This window comes from Ceratotherium simum, chromosome 8 (assembly GCF_057802395.1).
Source record: "Ceratotherium simum simum isolate JZ-2026a chromosome 8, ASM5780239v1, whole genome shotgun sequence".
NCBI classification, from domain to species: Eukaryota; Metazoa; Chordata; class Mammalia; order Perissodactyla; family Rhinocerotidae; genus Ceratotherium; species Ceratotherium simum.
This window is the reverse complement of record NC_141907.1, coordinates 36,335,833-36,359,642: the sequence shown is the minus strand read 5'-3', so window position 1 is coordinate 36,359,642 and position 23,810 is coordinate 36,335,833. Positions and strand designations below refer to the sequence as shown.

At 35.4% G+C, this 23,810-nt stretch overlaps 1 long non-coding RNA gene across 1 annotated transcript in view; it reads right to left on the bottom strand.

Annotated features, from left to right (window-relative positions):
- Positions 1-5,798: 5,798 nt before the first annotated feature.
- LOC147916430 (uncharacterized) overlaps positions 5,799-23,810 on the bottom strand; it is a 330,746-nt gene continuing 312,734 nt past the window's right edge. Inside the window, exons 2-4 of the long non-coding RNA XR_015552908.1 lie at positions 13,544-13,637; positions 7,536-7,569; positions 5,799-6,203 (exon numbers count right to left, since the gene is read on the bottom strand). This is a non-coding gene — a long non-coding RNA (uncharacterized LOC147916430). The remainder of the gene's footprint in view (positions 6,204-7,535; positions 7,570-13,543; positions 13,638-23,810) is intronic.

The window sequence follows — 23,810 nt, the reverse complement described above, 5'->3', positions numbered from 1 at the left end:
TTGCTGTGCAGAAGCTTTTTAGTTTGATGTAGTCCCATTTGTTTATTTTTTCTATTGTTTCTCTTGCCCAGTCAGATGTGGTGTTAGAAAAGATGTTGCTAAGACCGATGTCGAAGAGCGTACTGCCTATGTTTTCTTCTAGAACTTTCACAGTTTCAGGTCTTACATTCAAGTCTTTAATCCATTTGGAGTTAATTTTTGTGTATGGTGTAAGGTAAGGATCTACTTTCATTTTTTTGCATATGGCTATCCAGTTTTCCCAACACCATTTGTTGAAGAGACTTTCTTTTCCCCATTGTATGTTCTTGGCTCCTTTGTCAAAGATTAGCTGTCCATAGATGTGTGGGTTTATTTCTGGGCTTTCGATTCTATTCCATTGATCTGTGTGTCTGTTTTTGTGCCAGTACCATGCTGTTTTGGTTACTATAGCTTTGTAGTATATTTTGATATCAGGGAGTGTGATACCTCCAGCTTTGTTCTTTTTCTCAGGATTCCTTTAGCTATTCAGGGTCTTTTGTTGTTCCATATGAATTTTAGGATTCTTTGTTCTATTTCTGTGAAAAATGTTGTTGGAACTTTGATAGGGATTGCATTGAATCTATAGATGGCTTTAGGAAGTATGGACATCTTAACTATGTTAATTCTTCCAATCCAAGAGCACGGAATATCTTTCCATTTCTTTGTGTCTTCTTCAATTTCTTTCAGAAATGTTTTATAGTTTTCGGTGTACAGATCTTTCACCTCTTTGGTTAAATTTATTCCTAGGTATTTTATTCTTTTTGTTGCAATTGTAAATGGGATGGTATTCTTAATTTCTCTTTCTGCTACTTCGTTGTTAGTTCTTGGAATTATTTTCAATCCATTACAAAGTTTTACCACGCATTTCTGCATGAAGTATATTTTCCCCTATAAAATAAGGTCACGTAATTGCCCACTGGCCAGTTTCAAAATCCCATCATATTTGCCAATATTTGCACTATCCATGAAATCTTCATCTAATAATATGAATTCTTTTTTTAAAAACCATGTTATTGAGGTTTGATTGACATATAAAAGCTGAACGTATTTGATGTATACAACTCGATAAGTTTGTATGAAACTATCACCACCATCAAGGCTGTAAACATATCCATCACCTCCCAAAGTTTCCTGATGTGCCCTTTATTATTATTTTTATCCTTATTGTTGTTATTGTTGTGGTAAGAACACTTAACATGAGATCTTAGCAAATTTTAAGTATATAATATAGTATTGTTACCTACAGGCACTATGCTATATGGTAGTTCTCTTAAATATAGAGGCTTTTAAAATTATTTTTGTCGGAAGATTTTGGACATTTTTAGGGGAAAATTTTTACATTACAGATGAGGCAAATGAGTTTTCCTATCTTTGGATATATCAAGGCATTTTTGTTGGGGGAGGTGAATTCTGTTTATTTATTTGATTGCACATTTTGTGTTCTATTTGGTTACACAGTACAGTACTTTAAAATATAATGTGGTCGTGGTGAAGATTCTATAAGCAAGTTTGGTTTGGATATGTTTAAACAGCAACAGCAGCAGCAATAACAATATCAACTAGCATTTATTGAGAGATTACTAGTAGTCCATTAAAAATATTAACATTTAGTTCTCCAAGCCCTGGGAGATGAAGTGCAGTTATCATCTGTTTCACAGATGAAGTTATCATGACAGAGAGAAGTTGAGTGATATGACCAAACTGACCCAGCAAGTGATAGAGCCCCAATCCGAACCAGGACCCATCCGCACTCTAACCTTTATAGAATATTTTTTCCTATTTCATTATAAACTTCTGGATTGTCATATTATTTTATACAACAAGGATGTGTAGACTCCAAACTTTTATTGCTTTTTTTAAAAGTAAAAAAAGGAATAAAAAAAGATGGAAAACATTACAGAGCGGGAACGTGCTAACTTTACAAACAGCCAGCTATGGTGTAGTAAGCAAATACCTGACCTAGAGTTGAAAGACGTAATTTAAATGTTTACTATAACTCTTATTATATGAAATCTTGAGATTTCTGAGAGTGCTAAAGAAAGGGTAATAATCACCCCTTTATGGGATTTTTGTAAATACATATATAATATATACTTTAAATGGAAGCTTTTTATAAATGTGAGAATACATGACATATGAACATAACCATTGTCTTACGTTATCTATGTCTTATCTAAGACTGATATCAGACAATTTACTTGACATATTTTCGCCATCCTCCTGTTACACATGGGTACTTGAGTGATACACACATTGGGTTAGAAATGTGATCTGGGTGATTTTGCCAGAAGAGCTGCATGCTCTGCCATCATCTCCCCTCCTGTGTCCCCTGATATTAGTGGCATGCATTTGGAAGAACCTGCAACAGATTTTAGTGAAAGTCTAGTTAAAATAGTCTATGATACATGAAGAAATAGTTCTTAGGGGAAAAAAAAGTTACTTGCAGCAAATTTGATTAGTGCCAGAGTGAAGATTGAGCCTTGGTCTGACAACTAGTCCAAGGGTTCTCTCTAAGTGCCCTCTTCTTGGTTGGAGCATTATCAGGCTATGAACAAGAAAGACATTAATTGGCCTTTATAAGATAATAATAATGAGTTACTTGACAGGTTTTCTACAGAAGAAAGCTATTATCATTTATGAGTTAAAAGTTGGCTTGAGATTATTGAAAATATCATAGAATCCTTCCAAGGGCTTCCTTGCTTAAATACCATTATAAACTGGTATGGCAGAATCATTCATTTCTCTTGAATCGTTACTCTATAAATGCATTCAATGAATATAATTATGTCAGACATTATTTTAGATGCTTTACTAGATGAGAGAGAATGACAGTACAGGGCATTAACTCAAGGTGGACTTTCATTTTTAAATCAGATCTGTGTTTTTGGTCTATTTCTACCACCAACTACCTGTGCAAACTTGAGAATTATAATTAACTCCTATAAGTGGATCCAACTTATTGCATCTGTACATAATTTACTGAGGGCCTATTGTATGTCAGGCATGTTTTCAGCATTCTTTATGTAAAAATTCATTTAATCCTATAACTGCCCAGCGTGGCAAGTATTTTTACCTCTGCTTTACGGATGAGAAAACTGAGAAAAAGACAGTTAAAGTAACTTACTCAAAATCACACAGCTAACACATGGAAGACCTGGGATTTTAACTCATGTATCTGTCTCTAGGATAGGTTTTTAATCATTACATTATACTCTAGCCTCCCTACATTGTACAGTTCTACCATTTAAAGATTGACTGAGATAATGCTTGCAAAGCACATTACACAACACATGTCTCATTTTAAGGGCTGTATAAGGGTTATTATTATTATAAACTAAGGCAATCTCACTAAGTCCTATGCATCATCGGAAGCCAGATGAAAAACGTATAGGACGAGATGCGTTCTATGCCTTAGTTTTTATTATAACAGTGTTAATAATCTATGTTTAAAGAGCAAATAGAGTAAGCAAAACATGATCTTTTGTCCCAATCAGCTTATTTATTCCCTCTGCTGCTTTTTCTATCACCATTTCATTGTTCATTAACACTTTCACCATAGGGTGAGCGAAGTCAGGGCGTCTTTGTGGAAACCAATCATTTAATTTGGCAGCACTTATAAAAGACATAGATTTAAAAGAAGGAGAACATGGACATGAAACATATTGTTTAAAGTTAACCTCAGGAGTTTAAAGATTCCCATTATCTATACTACCTGTTTCCCCGGTGGCCATATTTGACAGAATCTCTGTCAGTCTCCATTCCACTTCATTATTCTCAGCCAACTTTGACTATAACCTGTCAAAGATATCATATTATTTTGATGGTTTCATGAATAGAAAATTCGGATTCAGAAGATGCAAAAATCACCAAACCCATCTAAGCATTTTAGAAGTTCAGAAAACATTTATCTTTTGATCTGTTTTATAGCTTTTCATCTTTGCAGCAGTAGTTCTTTATACATGGCCACAATTGCTGCAGAATATTAATTACCTCTAGTTTGTGGTGCATTCAAAAAGTGCCATGATGCCCATATTATGGGCTGGAAATACATATCTGCATTTTGCTGATGATTGCAGCCTGCTATATTCCAAGTGGGTGATGGGAGTGTTTTAGGGTTTCAGTGTTCTGTTTATTGAAGATCAGTCTGCTTGGAATGGGAGAAAAAGTGAGTTAAATGTATCTTCTTTAGTTTATTCCCCAGACTAAATATTTGTCAAGAATGGCTTATCTTACTAACAGCAAAGCCAGTCTCATCTCTATATATGCATTTGCAAATAAATGAATAAATAAAGTTTTATAATATTCTCAACAGGGGTTCCCTATGGTTTCTATTGAAAACTAATTAGCTGAATTTAGATTTTCAATTAAGGCTAGACTAGAACTATGCAGGAAGCCACAAAATGTTTTAAAAATTACATGATATTCATATAAAAGTTATTATTTCTTTTTTATGTTGGTTTCTGGGGTAAGCTTGCTATAATATGGTTTTAAAAATTATGTTATAGTTAAAAACCAGCTACTGCATTCTGCAATGGTTTCAATGGGGAGAGAGGAATCATGGTACAACTTACCTCTCTTCCTATATAGGGTTCTAACCTTTGTAATATTATTAGTAAAAATCATTAGTAAAGCAGAAAATAGATATCGGTTTGTGCATCTAAATCTTGAGGCCACTATGCTCAGATGTGCCTGCTGAAATATGACTGAGAGCAGACATTGTTCTCTCTTACCCGAGTGGTTACATGTGAAAGGATTTCAGCCCTGATATATACTCCCATTTACAAGTGAAACAGAGTGACTGTGTGGGTCTTTCTGCTAGGAAGAGTGGAGACGTCATGCGTGGATATGCCTCCCAGAGGGGAGAAAAGGTCAAGAGAGTTAGTTGTGCCTAAGCCAGAAGAGTAAAGAATTGACTAGAAAACAAAAAATTAAATCAGAGGACTTATAATACTGCTTTCAAGACTTACCATAAACCTGTAATAAGCAGTGTTCTATTGGATTAAATGTAACAAATAGATCAATAAAAGAAAACAGGGAGTGTAGAATAGATCCCAATTACATGATCAATTTATTTTTTTACTAAAGTTGCTAAAGTGATTTAGTGAGAATAGGAAAGTTCTTTGAACATATGGTACAGAAAAATTTAATATCTGCATAAAAATAAAGCTTGACCGTATTTCATATCAAAGACAAAAATTAATTTGAGATGGATCACAGATCTAAATGTAAAAGCTAAAAGAAGCAAGCTTCTAGAAGGAAAGAAGGGAATATCTTCATGATCTTAGAGTAGGCACAAATTTTTTTGACAGAACATGACTGTAGTACATAGATCTGACAAGAGGTTTCTATTCTGAATATATAAATAACTCCTACAATGCAATGATAAAAAAGACAGCAATTGAATAAAAAAGGCAATAGATATATTTAGGCACTACACAAATAAAGACATATAAATGATTCAAAAGTACATGCAAAGATGCTCAATATGATTAATCAACAGAGAAATGCAAATTGAAACCACAATAAGATACTCCTTTCCATCCACAAAAATGGCTAAAATTGAAAAGCCTGACAACACTATGTGTTTGTGTATGTGGAGCAACTGGAACTCTCATACGTTGTTAGTGAATGATAAATTGCACAACCACTTGGGAAATCATTCTGGTAGTTTCTCATATGGTTAAACATACATCTGACCTATGACCTACTAATTCCATATCTAGGTATTTGCAAAAGAAAAATTTACATATATCCAAGAAAAGACTTATACAAAATGTTTATAACATCTTTATTCATAAAAGCACCAAACTGGAAACTACTCAAATGTTTGTCAAGGAAAGAATGGATAAACACATTGTGTTAAGTCCATACAACATAATTATATTCAGGATCTTCTTGGGTAGCTCCAGTTGCTATAATAAAATTGACATTGACTAAGTAGCTTAAATAACAGACATTTACTTCTCACAGTTCTGGAGTCTGGGAAATCCAAGATCAAGGTGCCAGCAGATTTGGTTCTTGGTGAAGGCCTTCTTCCTGGCTTGCAGATGGCCGACTTCTTGCTGTGTCTTCACACGGCAGAGAGAGGAAGCTCTGCTGTCTCCTCCTCTTCTTATAAGAGCACTAATCCCATCATGGAGTCTCCATCCTCATGACCTCACCTAATTACTTCTGAAAGGCCTCACCTCCAAATATCATAAGATTGGGGGTTAGGGCTTCAACATATGAATTTTGGAAGATTCAGTCCATAACACTCAGCAACAAAACAAAATATGCTACTAAAACATGCAACAATATGGATGAATCTCAAAAACATTATACTGAGTAAAAAGAAACATGTACAAAGAGTATGTACTTTATGATTCAATTTATATGAAGTCCTAGGACAGGCAAAGCTAAGATATGGTAAAAGAAATTAGAACAGTGGTCTATTAGGTTTAGGGGTTTGGGAAGAAAAGGGGCACAAAGCAACATTCAAGGGTGGTGGGAATGGTCTATATATTGATAAGAGTGTGAGTTACAGGTCTATTTATTTGTCAAAACTCATCAAAGTCTACTCTTAAGATCTGCATATTTAATTATATGCAAATTATACTTTAATACAAATATTATCCATTCAGTGAAAAATTTCTATGGACAATGAAAATAGTTAGGTAAAAAAATAAAAGCACTAACATTCCTGATACAATCCATCACCCACGGTAACCACAGTTTGCCTTCAAAATACAGCAAGATTTAGCCACTTCTCACCACTTGTACTGTTATAACTCTACCAATACAATATCTTAGACTACTTCATTAATCTCTTGATTTGTCTCACTATTTCAATTCTTACTCCCCTACAGTTATTTTACTCTTCAAGCAGTGTCAAAGATAAACAAAGCCAGATACTAGTTAAAGCGGTAAGGACAGATTTATTCAATAATAACTATTGCAACAGGGTAGAGGGTCCAGCGTGAACTAGACGCCAATTTGTGTAGAGATGACTGGGCATTTTAAAGGGAGAGTGAAGGAATAGGGAGGGGGATCAGCAGGAGCCTGAGCAGAATCAGGGAAGTGGAAATTCTCCAAAAGCAGGAAGGGGGATTGGTTAATGTGATTAGGCCATTTGGGCTCGCTACCTAGCATTTACCGAAGTTAGGCTATTACCCTCCCAAAGAGACTGGGAGACAGAGGCCCTATCTTCAGGTGTTGGCTGGAACAAACAGTAAATTCTTTTGGCAGCCTTGAGCTTTCCCAGACAGGAAGTTAAGGGGGCTGGAGTCATGCTTCTAGGGAAGCAGCTTTGAGCTGTTAGAAACTATGGTAGTGTTTGCTCAAGTCGCTTAACCTTTGTGTATGTGTGTGTGTTGGGGGATGGAATGGAATCATTTGTGCTGAGAGTCTGTGCTTTTTACAGGCCAAGGTTGAGGTCTAGGTGAGAAGATGGATCAGAGCAGTCTGCCCAGAGTCTGATTAAGTCTTTGTCAGCAGCCAGAGAAATCTTTTTTAAAAAAGGAAATCACTTTCTGTCTTACCTTACAAAAAATTCTCCAGTGGCTTGCCATAACCCTAAGAAGAAGAATTAAACTCCTTAAAGTGATCTGCAAGGATTTAAACGATCTTCCCCAGTCTGTCCATCTGAAATCATATCCAATATTCTCTCTTTGATTATTCTGTTCCAGCCAGCTGAACTTCTTTATATTTAGTGAAGATACCAAATATTTTACTATCTTAGGGCTTTTGAATTTGTTATTCTCATTTCCTGCAACCTTCTAATCCATATCTTTACATGGCTGGCTCATTCACATTCTTTAGGAATACTCAAATATCTTTCAGAGAACCTTCCATGAACTCCCTATGTAAAATTGCACCCCACCCTAAATCACTGTCTATTTGATTTTATACATGGCACTTTTCATTCTCTGGCAATGTTTCATATATTATTCACATATTTATTATTTAGTCCATTTTCCCCTCACAATGATAGACACTCCTAAGGACAGGAATGTGTCTTTCTTTCTCACAGCTCTATTCTCTGTATTTTGAAGTGTGCCTGGTACTAGTAGGTACTCAGTAGACACATGTTGAATAAAAGAAAGAATTAATTAATTTTCCATATGTGGTTTTATACTTTTACCTGAAAATATTAGCGTTGCTACATAAAAGTTTGATTTCACCTCTAATTTCAGGACAGCAACTTGCTAGCCATTCAGAAAAAGGGACTATTATTGGAGAAGTTGGCTTAAACCTACTCCCAAAGTTTCCGCTGGCAATTTGAAGACATTTTGGATAAGACATATTGAATCTGATAAAATCTAATAAAGAATTAAAGCACTTTTTGATTAATAACACATTGATTAGGAAAATAAGCAGTGATCCAAACATATAAGAATGGCTGGCGATGGAGAACATTTAACTTAGCTTTGCTCAGAATTTCAAACTCCTTTCCATTGAGTCAAATTTATACCACCTGCCCAGGGTTTTTTTTATTATCTGATATTTCCTTGTTTAGTAAGTTAATAGAGCTCTTTTGCCTACAGAATGCCCATGTTGGACCTTTCATCAACTTGAAATAAGGTAAGCACTTACTTGAAAGAAAAAAGAATTGCCATTTGATGGTGGTGATAATGACTTTTATATGTTATATTTCTGTAGGATTAATGATTAGATGTTCATCCCAGGGACATGGATGCCTCCTGAATGATCATTAATCTCCAGGATATCACCTGCACTTTGATTGTTACCCTTAAATTAAATCTTTGGGTCAACACAGAGGACAAGGCAACTGATCATGATTCTCTCAAATTCAAGCATCAGATTATGTTCTGATAAACAATTCTAGTCATAGAATCTCATAATAAATGATGGCAGAAAAATAAATGGATGCATTTTTTTACAGCCCTGGACCAAATGATTGAGAAGTCTTGGTACACTTAAATACCTAAGTGGTAACACGATACGTAAGCCAGCCCTGGTGGTCTAGTGGTTAAGATTCAAGGCTCTCACCTCCATGGCTCGGGTTCCTTTCCCAGCCAGGGAACCACACCACCTGTCTGTCAGTTGCATACTGTGGTGGCTGTGTGTTGCTGTGATGCTGAAAGCTATGTCACTGTGTCATCTATGGTGGACAAATTTCAGTGGAGCTTTCAGACTAGGCAGAAAGATCTAGCCACCCGCTTCCAAAAAAATAGGCCAGGAAAGTGGAGAATTGTCTAATATAGCAACAGAAGATGAGAGGATGGTGCAAAAAGACCAGGCAGGGTTCAGCTCTGCTGTACACAGGGTCACTAAGAGTCAGAATCCCTAACAACAAAACATGATATATAGTCAGGTATTTTTAAAATTTTCAAAAATTACTGGATATACATTTTCACCTCTACTTAATCTTAGGCTTTAATAAAGATTTATCCCTAATGGGAAATATGTTTGAATGGTGAATATAAGAGTAGAGTTGTAGGGTACATAAAATGGGGAAAAGGTGGGAGAAAGAAGATGAGGTAATGTCATCTTTCTGCAAGTTCTCAGGGCTAGAGGATAACAGACAACAGGAAGGAAGGCAAGGCCATTTCTCTATATAATAAGCAGTGGAGAGTCCACACACTAAAATTACGCTTATGAGCTTCATATGCAGGCCATAGATGGCAGTGAGGCAATGAAGTTTCATTAAATCTAAAGTAATGTCATTAAGCTTTCTTGAGGCAAAGTACAGTGGCAGTGCTTTGATTCATGTTAGAGGCAAAGTTGTCTCTAGGAAATCTAAACTAGCAGATTAAAAGTAATTTATGAAGTAAAATGTGTGTTTCTGTGTTCATACAAAAATAAAAATAGATATAATTGGAGATAAACATGTGTGTGTGAACAAAAACAACTCTCCAGAAGTACTTTGAAGGAGGTATAAACTATGACTCTACACCAACAAATAAATTAAAGCAAATGGTGGGGCTGGCCGGGTGGCACAAGCGGTTAAGTGTGCACACTCCGCTGCGGCGGCCCGGGGTTTGCCGGTTCGGATCCCGGGCACTCACAGACGCACCGCTTGTCAAGCCATGATGTGGGGGCGTCCCATATAAAGTAGAGGAGGATGGGCACGGATGTTAGCCCAGGGCCAATCTTCGTTGGCAAAAAGAGGAGGATTGGCAGATGTTAGCTCAGGGCCAATCTTCCTCACACACTCACACAAAAGCAAATGAATAGCTTTTTGAAAGTGTTTTCTAGAGTTGGAAAGGAAGGCATGGACAAAAGACAAAAAAGGAGTCACTTCACTGCGTAGTGAGGGAGAAAGTGGAGGAGAAGGATAAAGCAGAGGGGAAGCAAGTATAACAAGTAATTAAGATAAAGATGCCAAAAGAGGGAGGAAGTTTTCTGGAGCCTTAGGTTAAAGGATATACTAGTAATTCAGAAAACAACTGGAAATCAGACGATTTTCACCATGATGTATAATATGGATTACTACTTGACTCTTCAATAATCTTAAAAGTCTTAGTAAAATTTAATGAATCGTCCACCATCTCATTGGTCATTGAATCTGTTTTCTTTCTTGGTTCCTCCTCATTTCCTGAACTTCTTAGAGTTTCCCAAGTTGGAGGTCCTGGGCTTCTTCTCTATTTAACTCACTCTCCTAAAATTTGGTGCTCTAAAATTCAGATGCATGTAACCAACTCTCTACAATATCTTTAAATGACTATCTAAGAGACATTTTAAAAGTAGAAACACACTCATAACATTTCTACCTAGTGTACTCCTTCAATCTTTCCATTGTTGTTCACCATAGGCAATTGCGTTATTGTATTTGCTCAGGCTTAAACACCTAGAATTATACTTGAGCTTCTTCCTGTTTATTGTATCTCGTGTCCAATCCATCAAAAAATCATGTTGGCTCTCCCTCCAGAATATATTTGTAATTTGACCGCTTCTTACCACCTTCACTGCTACCTTTAGTCTAAACTACCCTTATCATATCCCTGCATTATTTTAATATTCTTCTGGATGTTTTTTTTTTTTTTTGCTTCTACCTTTGTACTCCTACAGTATGTTTCAATAGCCAGAGAGGTGCTGTTAACATATATGTCAAATCAGGTCATTTCTCTGCTCAAAATATTCCAAAGTCTTCTCACCTCACTTGGAGTATGACTCACATTCTTTTCAATGGGTGGAATCTGACCACCATTATTTCTTTAACTTCATCATCTACTATTCTTCCTTTCTGGCAATCTGCTCCAGCCTTGTTATTCCTTGACCACACCAGGAATATTTGTGCCTCAGGGCTTTTGCACATGCTGTCTCTACCTTTTGAACGTTCTTCTTTCACATTTTCAAATTGTTCACTCCTTTGCCTTCTTCAGAGGTTTTCATGAGTTAGTCAGGCTGTCCTTGAGAGCCTATTTGATTTGTGAGTCCCTACTCCTACCTCTATCCCCAGATCTTTATCTCCCTTCTTTGGTTTAATTTTTTTCCAGAATGTTTGTCACCATCTACATACCACATATTTTATTATTAATTTTATTTGGAGGTAAGCTACTTTGTTGTGATATTTGTTAGTTCCCTGCTGTTTCTTTAGCAACTAGAACCTGACTGGCACTCTGTGCCACAGTTTTTCCTTAAAATAATATAGCCAAATCACTCAAAAGGACTTCATCCTTTACCATTAGGCAGAGATCGATTATTTGCAAAATTTACAAAAATAGATGCCAACAATATCATCATTTAGCCATTTAAAATTCCTTACTAAATTCTTATTCTTTCACTTTTTAAAAAAACTTTCCTCACTCTCTAACATTTTCTACTTTCAATCAATTTGTCAAAGGGCAATAAATATTTCAATGATCAACTTGATATATATTCATGTAAATTCAAATAAAATAAAAAATGCAATATCATTTTTACCCCATCATTTGATCAAAAACTAAAGGTAGACAACTAACTGATGAAGGTGTTATTGGTAAAACAATTTTGGAAAATAAAACATTATTTTGGTACATTATACATTTGGTACATTGAGGTACATACTTGATAGTCTAGCAGTTCCAAATCTAGGTGTATATGCCCAAAATAAACTTTTGGCCGTGGGAACCAGGACATATTTACAAGTCATTGCATTGTTTATGATAGCAAATAGAAAAAATTAAGTGGGAACTGTTTGAAGTTATTTATATTTTTCATTTATAATCATTTTCCTTCCTAACCCTGCCACATTTCCCTGAGGTAGGGTACATTTGCCAATACTATTGATTTCAGGCTTTGCTATATGATCTTACATGACCAATGGAATGTGAACATAAATGACATCAGTTCTATTAAACCTTTTCCTTTAAACTATCTGAGGTCAATTATCTTCCTTTCTGAGACTCAGACTTGTTCACATGCAGTATTCCTGAAATGCCTTGATTTGTTTACTTATAATAATAATTGCCCAATTCATGTTTAACTAAAATATGGAGAAACTTTTCTGAGCTGAACCAGATCCCCTATTATGTAAGGCTTCTAAGAGATGAGCATGCAGAAAAGACAAAGACAAGGAAATAAATGACTTATTACCATGCAGTATTTAAACCCCAAATTCTAGGAAGCTAGGGCAGATCACCTCGAATTCTCATCTCTCTTCTTCTCTCTCTCCCTTCTCTATTTTTTTCTTTGAAATCTTTGAAAAGTAGAAGTCTGAGACCTAAACACTAAGCTGGATAAATGGCTTCCTTGTTCTTTTCTATCTTAACTCAAATATAATCCTTGATATTCTGTGTCTTACTGCCCAGATGGTGAGATAAGGTCATTTTAAGCAAGATGAAACCAGTCAGTGAATAGAATAAACACATATTTGTCTCCAACACCAAAGAAGAGATGATCTTGGTGGCTCAGCTTAGGCGGCTGTAACAGCCCTTTGTGTGATCAGCCAGCCTATGTAAGAGAGAAAACCAGAGACAGGGGCAGTTACCCCACCACAGGCAAATGAGTAGGAGGGATCAAGAGAAGCCTTGAGTCATCTCTGATGTATAACTGTAACTATGCTTATTCCTAGCTCTTTGGGACTAAATACATAGTTAACAAAATATCAGTCAAGTCTGGTAAAGTTACTTCAGCTAAACAACTCATTAGATTAGTAAAAAAACAGTACACCAGGTGATGAAAAAGGAAAAATTCTGTAATGACGGAATCTTTCACTGTTTAATTCTTTTCATCATTTAAAAATAATTCAGGCATTTAGGCCAATAAAAGACTTGAGAAAGTTCAGTAGAATAACGGTGTTAATCAATCTTTTATAGGCATCAGATAATCAGGCAAATAAGATACTCAATGTAGTAGTCTAAGTTCTCACAAGAAACAGAACCACTAGAGATATCTATATCTATATCTATATCTATATCTATATCTATATCTATATCTATATCTATATCTGTATATCTATATCTAATCTATGTCTATGCCTATGCCTATGTCTATATCCATATCTATATCTATCTATATATCTCTATCTATATGTATTTATCTATATATCTCTATCTCTATAGATCTATATCTATCATAAATTTATCATAAGAAATTGACTTACGAGGTTATGGAGGCTGAGAAGTACCAGGATCTGTAGTCAGCAAGCTGGAGACCCAGGAGAGTTGATGGCATAATTCCAGTCTGTGTCCAAAGGCCTGAGAACCAGGAAAGCAGATGGTGTAAGTTCTAGACTGAAGGTTGACAGGCTTGAGACCCAGGAAGAGCTGATTTTTCAGTTTGAGTCTGAAGGCAGGAAAAGACTGATGTTCCAGCTCAAAGATAATTAGGCAGAGAAAGTGAATTCTTTCTTACTCTCCCTTTTTGTTCTCTGCAGGCCTTCAGTGGATTGGGTGAGGCCCACTCACATTAGGCAGAGCAATCTGCTTTCCTCAGTCTACTGAATCAAATGTTAATCTCATCCAGAAACACCCTACAGACCCACCTAGAATAATGTTAAACCAAATATTTGGGCATGCCTGGGCCCATTCAAGTTGACACATAATATTAACTATCATATTCAGGAACCCTTGAAAACAAAACTTTTTAGGAAGCCTTATTTCTTGTGTTAAGAAATCGTCAATTTCTAGTTCCATCACTGCTATTTTTACCCTAAGTTTTACTTCCAACATGATATATTTTCTTCATATGATTTTTAGTGCTTACAAAGAATATATTATGCACAACAAAAGAACAAAAGGAAATAAAAACTACGTCCTAGGGTTAGCAATATTTAGCCCCGCCATATATCAATTCACTTGGATACTTTGGGAAGTTTTATTAATCTTTTCAGATATTATTTAGTAGCATATAGTTTTTCTTGATGGCCTGAAATTTCGTGACTGACGCATAGAGAGGAATGTACAAATTGGGAAATTAGCCTTCAGTATTTGCCTTTAAGACTAATATCTAAAGATTGCCACAATCTGTTCCTGATTATGGTTACTTCCTTATTTCCTGGTACAATCCTTCCAAGAGTCTCCATGTCTCTCAGTTTAGTTGTCTCACTGCCTTTTACTTTTGATCCTTGTCCTCGCTTCCTTGGAACACACTTTTCCAGTATTTGGCGCTTCTCACCACTGAGAATCATAATGGAAAAGGCATTTTAAATGGGATGAGAGGCTGGATTTGTGTTTCAGCACCACCACTACTATCTGTGTAATCTCGTGCATAAACATCTCTTAAGTGGATGTAGTATACATTATATATGTTTTATTCTTTAATCAGAATAGATTTAGTTTATAGTAAAAACTTTTTAATCATAAACCTGCAAACCAGTACTGAGTCTGTGGAGGTAGAAAAAACTTCATTATTATCAAATGTTACAAAATCGTTTTCCATGTTTACATTTCCATCATGTTCTTCCAATTTTATTGTGAATCTTATTAACTCTATATCCTGAAGGAGCTAGCCAGGATAAAATTTTGAATCATTCTAAGGTTCCCCAAAAATGCCACCAAAACAAAGTTGATAATTTGATTAATGAAAGATAGCAATCCTTGGCAATGACAATAATGAAATAAATCACCTTAAATATACAATTTTATCTTAAAAACCATTTGAGGAAAGGGCTGGCCCAGTGGCATAGTGGTTAAGTTTGATATGCTCTGCTTCAGTGGCCCAGTTTCCTGGGTTCAGATTCCGGGTGTAGACCTACACCACTGTTCAACCATGCTGTGGTGGTGACCCACAGACAAAATAGAGAAAGACGGGTACAGATGTTAGCTCAGGACTAATCTTCCTCAAGCAAAAAAAATAGGACCACTGGCAAGAGATGTTAGCTTAGAGTGAATCTTCCTAAGAAAAAAAAAACTATTTCGGGAAAATGTGTTTTTCTTAATTTTCTTAATTCAGTCTAATGTTTAATTAGCATGAAAGAATTCAATATAAGTTCAATAATAAAAGGAAAAAAGATAAAGAACAAATTAAATTCATCTGGAAACATAAATATGTTTGGATTTATTGTCCAATGAGAATCCACAGAATGGTGACTATATCTACTTCTATGTACAGTTTTGTACCTGCCATATTAATAGGGCTCAATAAATGTAGCAATAAAATTCAGTTTATATGAAAGTGTAAAGAAAGTTCTTGGAGCAGAATCATTTGATTCTATACCTTAAAATTTTACAGAATACTGGGTGTATTATATTTCCAAAATGGATTTCAAAAATCAATAGTGCCTTGAATTTTAAAATGGTCTTCCATGAATTCATGCATGAGTCACTTAAATAATAAAGTCACCATATCAAGCATTTCATTTATAAAGTAGCTATTTCTACAGAGATAGAATAATCAGAACTGCACTACTGTGAATTGCTATAGCACTAATGATGGTACAGAACTCAAGTTTATGTAGATAAAATGGATTCTGGCAAAAAATAAAGCCACAAAGAACTATGAAAAGTAAAAAAATATTAAAAAAATTGTAGTTCAGATACATATTTCTTGTAGCGCCCCTGAAAATATGACAATACTTAGAAACTCAAGATTTAGAAGAAATGGTCTCCATGTTCATAACCACTCGCACTGACATCTCATCCCATAGCAAACAGACATGGAAGTAGAAATTTTTATTGCAAATATTTATTTAGAGAATAGAAAAGATGATCTACTCTAAATGAAATATAGAATGAAATAGTTTATTTATAATTATCTAGTTGATATAAAAACAGTATTAGTTGTATGCAATTATGAAAATCATAAATTAAATCATTTCCAAATGATTTTATTTTCAAATAATTAAATTTAAAAAAAAAATCTTTAATATTAGTCTGGCTCCAAAAATGACATAAGTAGATGACAAAATTCATTATTAAGAGATAACATGATTTTGTAAAATTAGATCATAATATCATTTATAAAGTTCATCATGTTGGTTTACGTTATAAGAGAAATACATAATATTTCTTTCAATATGACATTTCTTGATTAACCAAGCATAGAATCCACACAATTGTTTCAAATCAAATGAGTTTCCTGAATACTGGAAATTATACTTCTATAGTACAAGAAACAATAGACTTGTTTTCCAGTGAGGGTGATTCTCCAAAGACAGTTATTGAAATTTCCTTTAATTATTGAGCTGAATAGGTCAGAAAAACAAGCTGATTTTTACTCCTGTATTGTGTGCATACTTGTTATTCTTATTTAAAATGATATAAGTATACCTTAGATGCTCTGTTGATTGCAATGGATTTCATCATAATTGTATAAATCAATGTCTAGTCTAGTGAATAACCATAAGTAAACATAAACCAACTAAAATTCTTGAAAAAATACATAAACTTCTGGCCATTTACCTAAACAGCCTTGGAACACATACCTGTAATTCTTCCCTGCCTTGGATCATGCCCTTTTCTGTCTGGCTTTGCTTCTATTCCACCTCAATTTATACGTGAAATCCCCTCTGAATTGTTCTCCGCTTCCAGGAGCTGATTGTGCTGCTTCCTTCTATATCACTGCTATGGATATTTGATCATAACATTGTTTTACCATCTATCATGTTATACTGCTCTATTTTGTTTAAAAATCGGACTTTCTTAGATTTGGACATCTTAAAGGCAGGAATCCTATTGAATTAATCTTTGCAACCATGCTGCACAGCATAGTAAAGGAAAAATAGGGTTATCCAACAAATAATGCTTAAGTATTTTATTTGCTAGATTTAAGTATCTTGTTAGATTTATATATATGTGTATATAATGTGTGTATATATATGTGTGTATATTATGTGTATATATATATATATATATACATATATATATATATATATACACAAGGAGTAGAACCTCACCAAAGCTATTTTTAATTTTTTTTTCCCCCCAAAGCCCCAGTAGATAGTTGTATGTCATAGCTGCACATCTTTCTAGTTGCTGTATGTGGGACGCGGCCTCAGCATGGCCGGAGAAGCGGTGTGTCGGTGTGCGCCTGGGATCCAAACCCGGGCCGCCAGTAGCAGAGCGCACGCACTTAACCGCTAAGCCACGGGGCCGGCCCACACTGAAGCTATTTTTACTGCAGATGAAAGAATACTGAAAAAGTTTTCTAGAGCCTGAAACTTATATAAATTGGGAAATCTTTTTAATGAAAAAAAATGTAAAATTATAAATACAAATGAATTAAAATAAGTCATTAGAAGATTCTTTGAAGCCATTCCTACTTCCAGGTGGACACACTAACTATTCAGGGAAGGGACTGAAAATCATATAGATATAGTCCATAAACCCAACTAAACGTATTTCCAACTTTAACCTCTCCTTAGCTGATTGCCGAAAATGTCCCTGACCACTCCAAAGACACTTAGCACAACAGGGAATGTGATGAAGGAATGGTTATAGCTGAAAGACATAGCATTATTAAATGATTTAAGTTAAGATACTTTTGCAAAATTTACAAAAATCATATTTTGTGTGAACCCATTGCTTGACCTCTCCCAGGACTTTGGATAGGGCCAGTGAAGGTGAAGGGACATGAAGCTTCACCTTCTTTAGCTTCACAATGCAACCACCTCTACCAGACAAGAGGGTAAGAGGCTTGTATTCAAGTTCCAGTTTCTCCACTTACCAGGGTCATTAAGTTTTTTTTCAAAGTTTGGTTTCTTTTTCTATAGATGAAAAACTCTAAAGTCCATTCTGGTTTCGGAATTCTCTATTACATTATAATACTATCATAATATTTTACTATATTTTCAAATTAGTTGATTCCTACTCTATAGATGAAAAAAACAGGCTTATAGAAATTAAGAAACACGCCATTGCTGTAGAGTGAGTAAATAGCAGAATCAAATTGAGAATTTAAACCTAATGCATTCAGTACAGAACATACTGCCTTCCATTAGTCAAACTGGAAATTTTATAAAATTAAGTTGCAGAAAGAGTCCAAACCAATGCAATCAACTTTTCCAATTATTTCAGGAAACTTAAATACACAAAGAAAGATAATCATTCTTTGTCATTCAAATAAATTAAGACTTACTAGCAAATACAGTTCTCTGTAGACATTTGAAAACTAATGTCTAGAAAAATTGTATCATACTATTCTGTAACATACTACTTCAAATGATGATAACGTGTCAGCAAAGTAATCTCATGCTACAATTGCTGATGTACATTGTCATTTTAAATTGTTTACACGAAAGTATAATCATTTGTTTAATTTCCTGTGAGTTGTCATATAATCTATTTTTAATTTCCAGTATTATAAATAATGATGAAATTAGAGATAATGTTTTTAAAATGTATCTCTCTAAGCCAATTTTTTTTTCTTTGAAATCGAAATCCATATATCAAGCTGTTTTCCTTACTTCGCTACTTGGCTATAGTAAGGGGACTGGAAACCCGACGTGTGATAACCAATGAGTGATATCCCATCTCTCTCCTTGTCTTCTTCCAGTATACCTTCTCTTTTTCCAAGAATGAATCCACCACTAGATTTTTGTAAAATCTAAAGACTGGAAAGTTATTAGAATTTCTCTTTCCATTAAACTCCATATGCAACTAAAATATGTTATTGATTTTATTTCTTATATAGCTTTCAAAACCATCACCTTCTCTTCATATCTGCAGCTTCCACACTAGTTAAAGTCACTATCAGATTTTGGTTGGTTTCCAGGAAGTCTTGTATTTCCAGGAAGTCTCCATTCTCCAAAACTTCAAATTATAGCCCACACTTCAATAATCACATTTTTGAAACACAAATATGATCACTTTCTGCTTAAAATCTTTCATAGTTTCTCATTTCTATTAGGCTGAAGTAAATATTCTTACTTATAAGTCTTTACATAGTCTGACTCCTCTACACCTCACCAGCCCTCATCTTATAGCACCACCCAACACGCTGTCTGCACCACTCATAATGGCTTTGTTCCTCCCATTCACCATTCTCCCTCCTACTTCAAAATGTGTAGGTACTTTGTTCCATTAATACTCTCTTTCATCTTGGCAAAGAAATCAATTAATTATCATTCAGCCCTCAACTAACCACAGAAACTGAAGTAAATAAAATGGAGACGAAACACAAATAGTAAGAAAGATAAAGAAATCTAAATAATAGGATTTTAAATGACAAATAAAATAAGAAAAAAGTCACAAGCCTGAAGAAAAAAAAAAAAAAGATTGAGGAGGAGTGTTATTAGCAAGATGGCAGGCCAGGAGTTCCCCAGTTCTAGTACCTTCAGAGAAACTGATTTGGCAACTTTCCACAGATGACAATGCCTTTGTGAGAGTTCTGGAACCAAGGGATGAGGTTGTGGCACTTGGTAGAGCACAAAAAGAGAGAAAAGCCACATTAGAAAGGGTAAAAGGAACAGTTTCACTTTGTCCACGTTGCCCCTCCTCCAGTGCAGCGCCTTGCTGAGAAGGTTCCTTTTGGCTCGAGATTTCTCTAGTAGGGTAGGAGAAACCAAGGTGAATGTCCAACTTCCCCAGCTTTTGAAGCACTGCCTGAGAGGTCTTTTCTGTCTTGCCTCACACAGAACACTGGGGAAATGGGAATGCCTGGACCACTTGAGGACAGCAGGGAACTGAGAAAAGGGCGGAGAGTCTCAGCTTCCCAGTGATCCAGCAATCCCTTCTGGGTATATATGCAAAAGAGTTGAAATGAGGATCTCAAAGAGATATTTGTACTGCCATATTCATTGCAGCGTTATTCACAACAGCCAAGATATGGGAAGAACCTAAATGTCCATTGACAGATGAATGGATAAAGAAAATGTGGTATATGCATACAATGGAATATTATTCAGTCTTAAAAAGGAAGGAAATCATTTGCAACAGCAAGGATGGACCTGAAATAAATTATGCTAAGTGAAATAAATCTGTCACGGAAGGGCAGATACTACATGATTCCTCTTATACGAGGTATCTAGAGTAGTCAAAAGTATAGACGTAGAATAGAATGATGGTTACCTGAGGATTGGGGGAGGGGGATATGGGGAGTTGTTGTTCAATGATTATAAAGTTATAACTATACAAGATGAAGAAGTTCCAGAGATCTGTTGTACACTATAGTGCCCGTAGTTATCAATAAGGTGTTGCGCACTTAAAAAGTGATGGTATGTCACTTTTGAGATTAGGTTATAAATGCTGCTTCAGCTTCTGTCATTTCCTCATATTCCTTCTCTCTCTCAGATCACTTGCTCTGGAGGAAACCAGCAGCCGTGTCTGGAGGACACTCAGGCATCACTGTGGAGAGACCCACATGGTGGGAAACGAAGGCTTTCAGACAAAAGCCAGCAAGGAATTGAGTCCTCTCAATAACAGCCCTGTGAGGGAGCCTTCTTGCGAGCAGATTCTCAAGCTTCAGTCAAGATTTTAGGTGATACAGCCCAGTTACAAAGATTAACTGCAACCTCATGAGATCTCAGAAAGGACCACTCAGCTAAGTTGCTTCAGGATTCCCAACCCCAGAAACTTTGAGATAATAAGTACTTGCTGTTTTAAACCATTAAGTATTGGAATAATTTGTTATGTAGCAATAGATAACTAATACAATCACTGTGGTTGCAAAATAAAAACAGCCATAGACTTTGCATTTCCATTTTTAATATGGGGATGATAAGAACCAACAACACAGCGTTTGAAGATCAACAGATGAAAAACCTTTTATTTTGTGAACAAGATCAGCCCTGTGCTAACATCTGTCAATCCTCCTCTTTTTTTGCTGAGGAAGACTGGCCCTGGGCTAACATCCATGCCCATCTTCCTCCACTTTATATGGGATGCTGCCACAGCATGGCTTGCCAACCGGTGCATCGGTGCATGTGATGAAAGACATTTTTAATTAGAATATATTTATTTTAATTTTAGCCCACACTTCTTGTTTTATTAGAGTCCAGTATATTTCAAAAATATTAAAGGAGGAACTTGAACCAAAAGTTAATTGACTAAATGGTTTGCATTTTGAAAGTTTTGGGGTATTTTTTGATCATTTGACCTCCTTATAGTTCCTGGCATGGGAGACTAGGCCTGTGGCAATGCCATAAAATATCAACTTTCACTGTCACCCCAAGAGTCTGGCAGGTCAGGCTATAGAAATCATCTTGAGCAGTTCCAGCACAGCTCAATGACAACACAGCTTTTCCATTTCTGTATTTTTTTAATCCTACCACTGTGATACCATCTCTTTCTTGTTTTCCTTCATTAATTATAAGCACTATTTCACCTTCTGCTGGGGTTCACATAGGTTTTAATTGTCCTCTACATTCTGTTCATATATTATTTAAGTATTCAGGTCTTTGTAGAATCAGAATCAAATCCAGGTTCATTCATTTACTGTCCATAAAGATCCCTTCCATGTAACAACCCTCCTCTGCAGTTTTTTCTCATGATCTTTGTATACATAAAATCCAACTCCTGACGTTCATCTTCAAAGACTAGCAAACATAGGTGGAAAATACCATGGTGTACATTTTTCTAAATACATATTTATTATAAAAAACTCATCTAGCTAAATTCTTGTTCTCTGCCAAAGCAGCAATTTGGTAATCTTTAAATTTGTGCTACGTGGTAACTTTGCCACTGAAGCCGTGGAGCACAGTTTTCTAATTTCACCACCCTCTATGGTATGAATTTGGTGAGTCATTTACACTACCATGTGTCTCCAGGATTTAGAAGTTATCTTTGGGGTTAATCTAAATTTGTAATGATTTATTTACTGCTATTTATCTTTATATTTAAAAAAAATGCATAACATCCATGGATTTATCTACAGTTTTGTTTGTACAAGTACCTAATTCTGTTATAGGAGATTCTTGAGAAAAAAATAACGGAACTTGAGAAACACAAAACCATTCAGCATGCTCCAGTGACTGTATACAGAAATTTAAAAATAGGCTGCAATACACACTTCAATGTCAAAAATTCATTTGTTTGTGAGTTTTGTCTCTCAGAGACCTTTGATCTGAATCCTATTTCCCATCTTGCAACTTCAATCTGTATAATGTTGATTCATTATTTTCTGACATGTTGCTTCCTAGTGAGCAGGTGGAACTCTAAAATGACATATAAAAGCAATTTCTAATGGCATTTCCAACACATAAGAGGCAATCTATTTTTCAGTGGCTCATTTGAATGCAGAATCTCAGGTTTGAGACTCTGAATTGAAGATTTCATAAAAGTGTACACTTTTTTTCAACTTACTACTCAAAGAGGTTTTGATAATTTAAAAAATCTGTTCTAAGTATGTGAATGTAAGTTTTTACTAGAATTAGGAATTATTCATAAATAAGCTGACACAAAGTTTGGGAAGCCATTACTGTGGCCTGAGCATGTTTATCACTTGATAGTGAACAATACTGAATTTCATAACCTTGTCCAGATTTCACTTGTTACAGAGAATGTGAAACATAAGGCAAATCACACTTGATTAAATATCAAAATAAAAATGGCGATTATCATTTAGTATGGTTAAGGAAAAAAATACTTAGAACTTGGAAATAAGGCAAAGGTAAGGTAGCATGTACTTTCAATGTCATACTTGGTCATTGTTTAACAAGCCCACCTAAGGATTATTTAACTTCCTGGGAGAATGTGTCTGTGTTTGATTTTGCCATTTACTCTTGATTAGAGCCCACACTCTATGGAATTAAAAATTAACTTGTAGATTTTTGTCTGACAGTTATACAAATGATTTCTTTCTGATAGAAATAATAACCTCAAACGTTATGGTTCTGATTTCATTGCCTTCTAGGTTATTAACTAGTTTTATATATAAGGTCACGATTTTGTTCTCATGTTTATTTATTTATTTTTATTTTTATTTATTTTTTTTGGTGAGGAGATCAGCCCTGAGCTGACATCCGCCAATCCTCCTCTTTTTTTGCTGAGGAAGACGGCCCTGGGCTAACATCTGTGCCCATCTTCCTCCACTTTATATGGGACGCCGCCACAGCATGGCTTGCCAAGCAGTGCGTCGGTGCGCACCCGGGATCCGAACCAGCGAACCCCAGGCCGCCGCAGCGGAGCGCGCGCACCCAACCGCTTGCGCCACCGGGCCGCCCCTATTTTTTGTTGCTTATAAATTGCACATTTCCACAAGTAATATTTGAAACAGCTTTACCACCTTGCTGGTTTCTTCATGAATAAGTTAAATAAATTTTTGACAATTTTATGAAATATGTTGAGTACGGTTCACTAAAAATTAATAGATGATCTCCAGGTCAGGCTACTTTTATATAAGAATCTTTTTTAAAAAATTTTTTTGAAAATTACAATCTGGCATTTTCAATCCTAGTCCAGTAATTAAATCTGTTTAAATTTGGTGCAGCCTTTCTGAACTTTTTATTTTCACCATCGAAAATTTCCATGCAATATGCATGAAATTCCATAGTA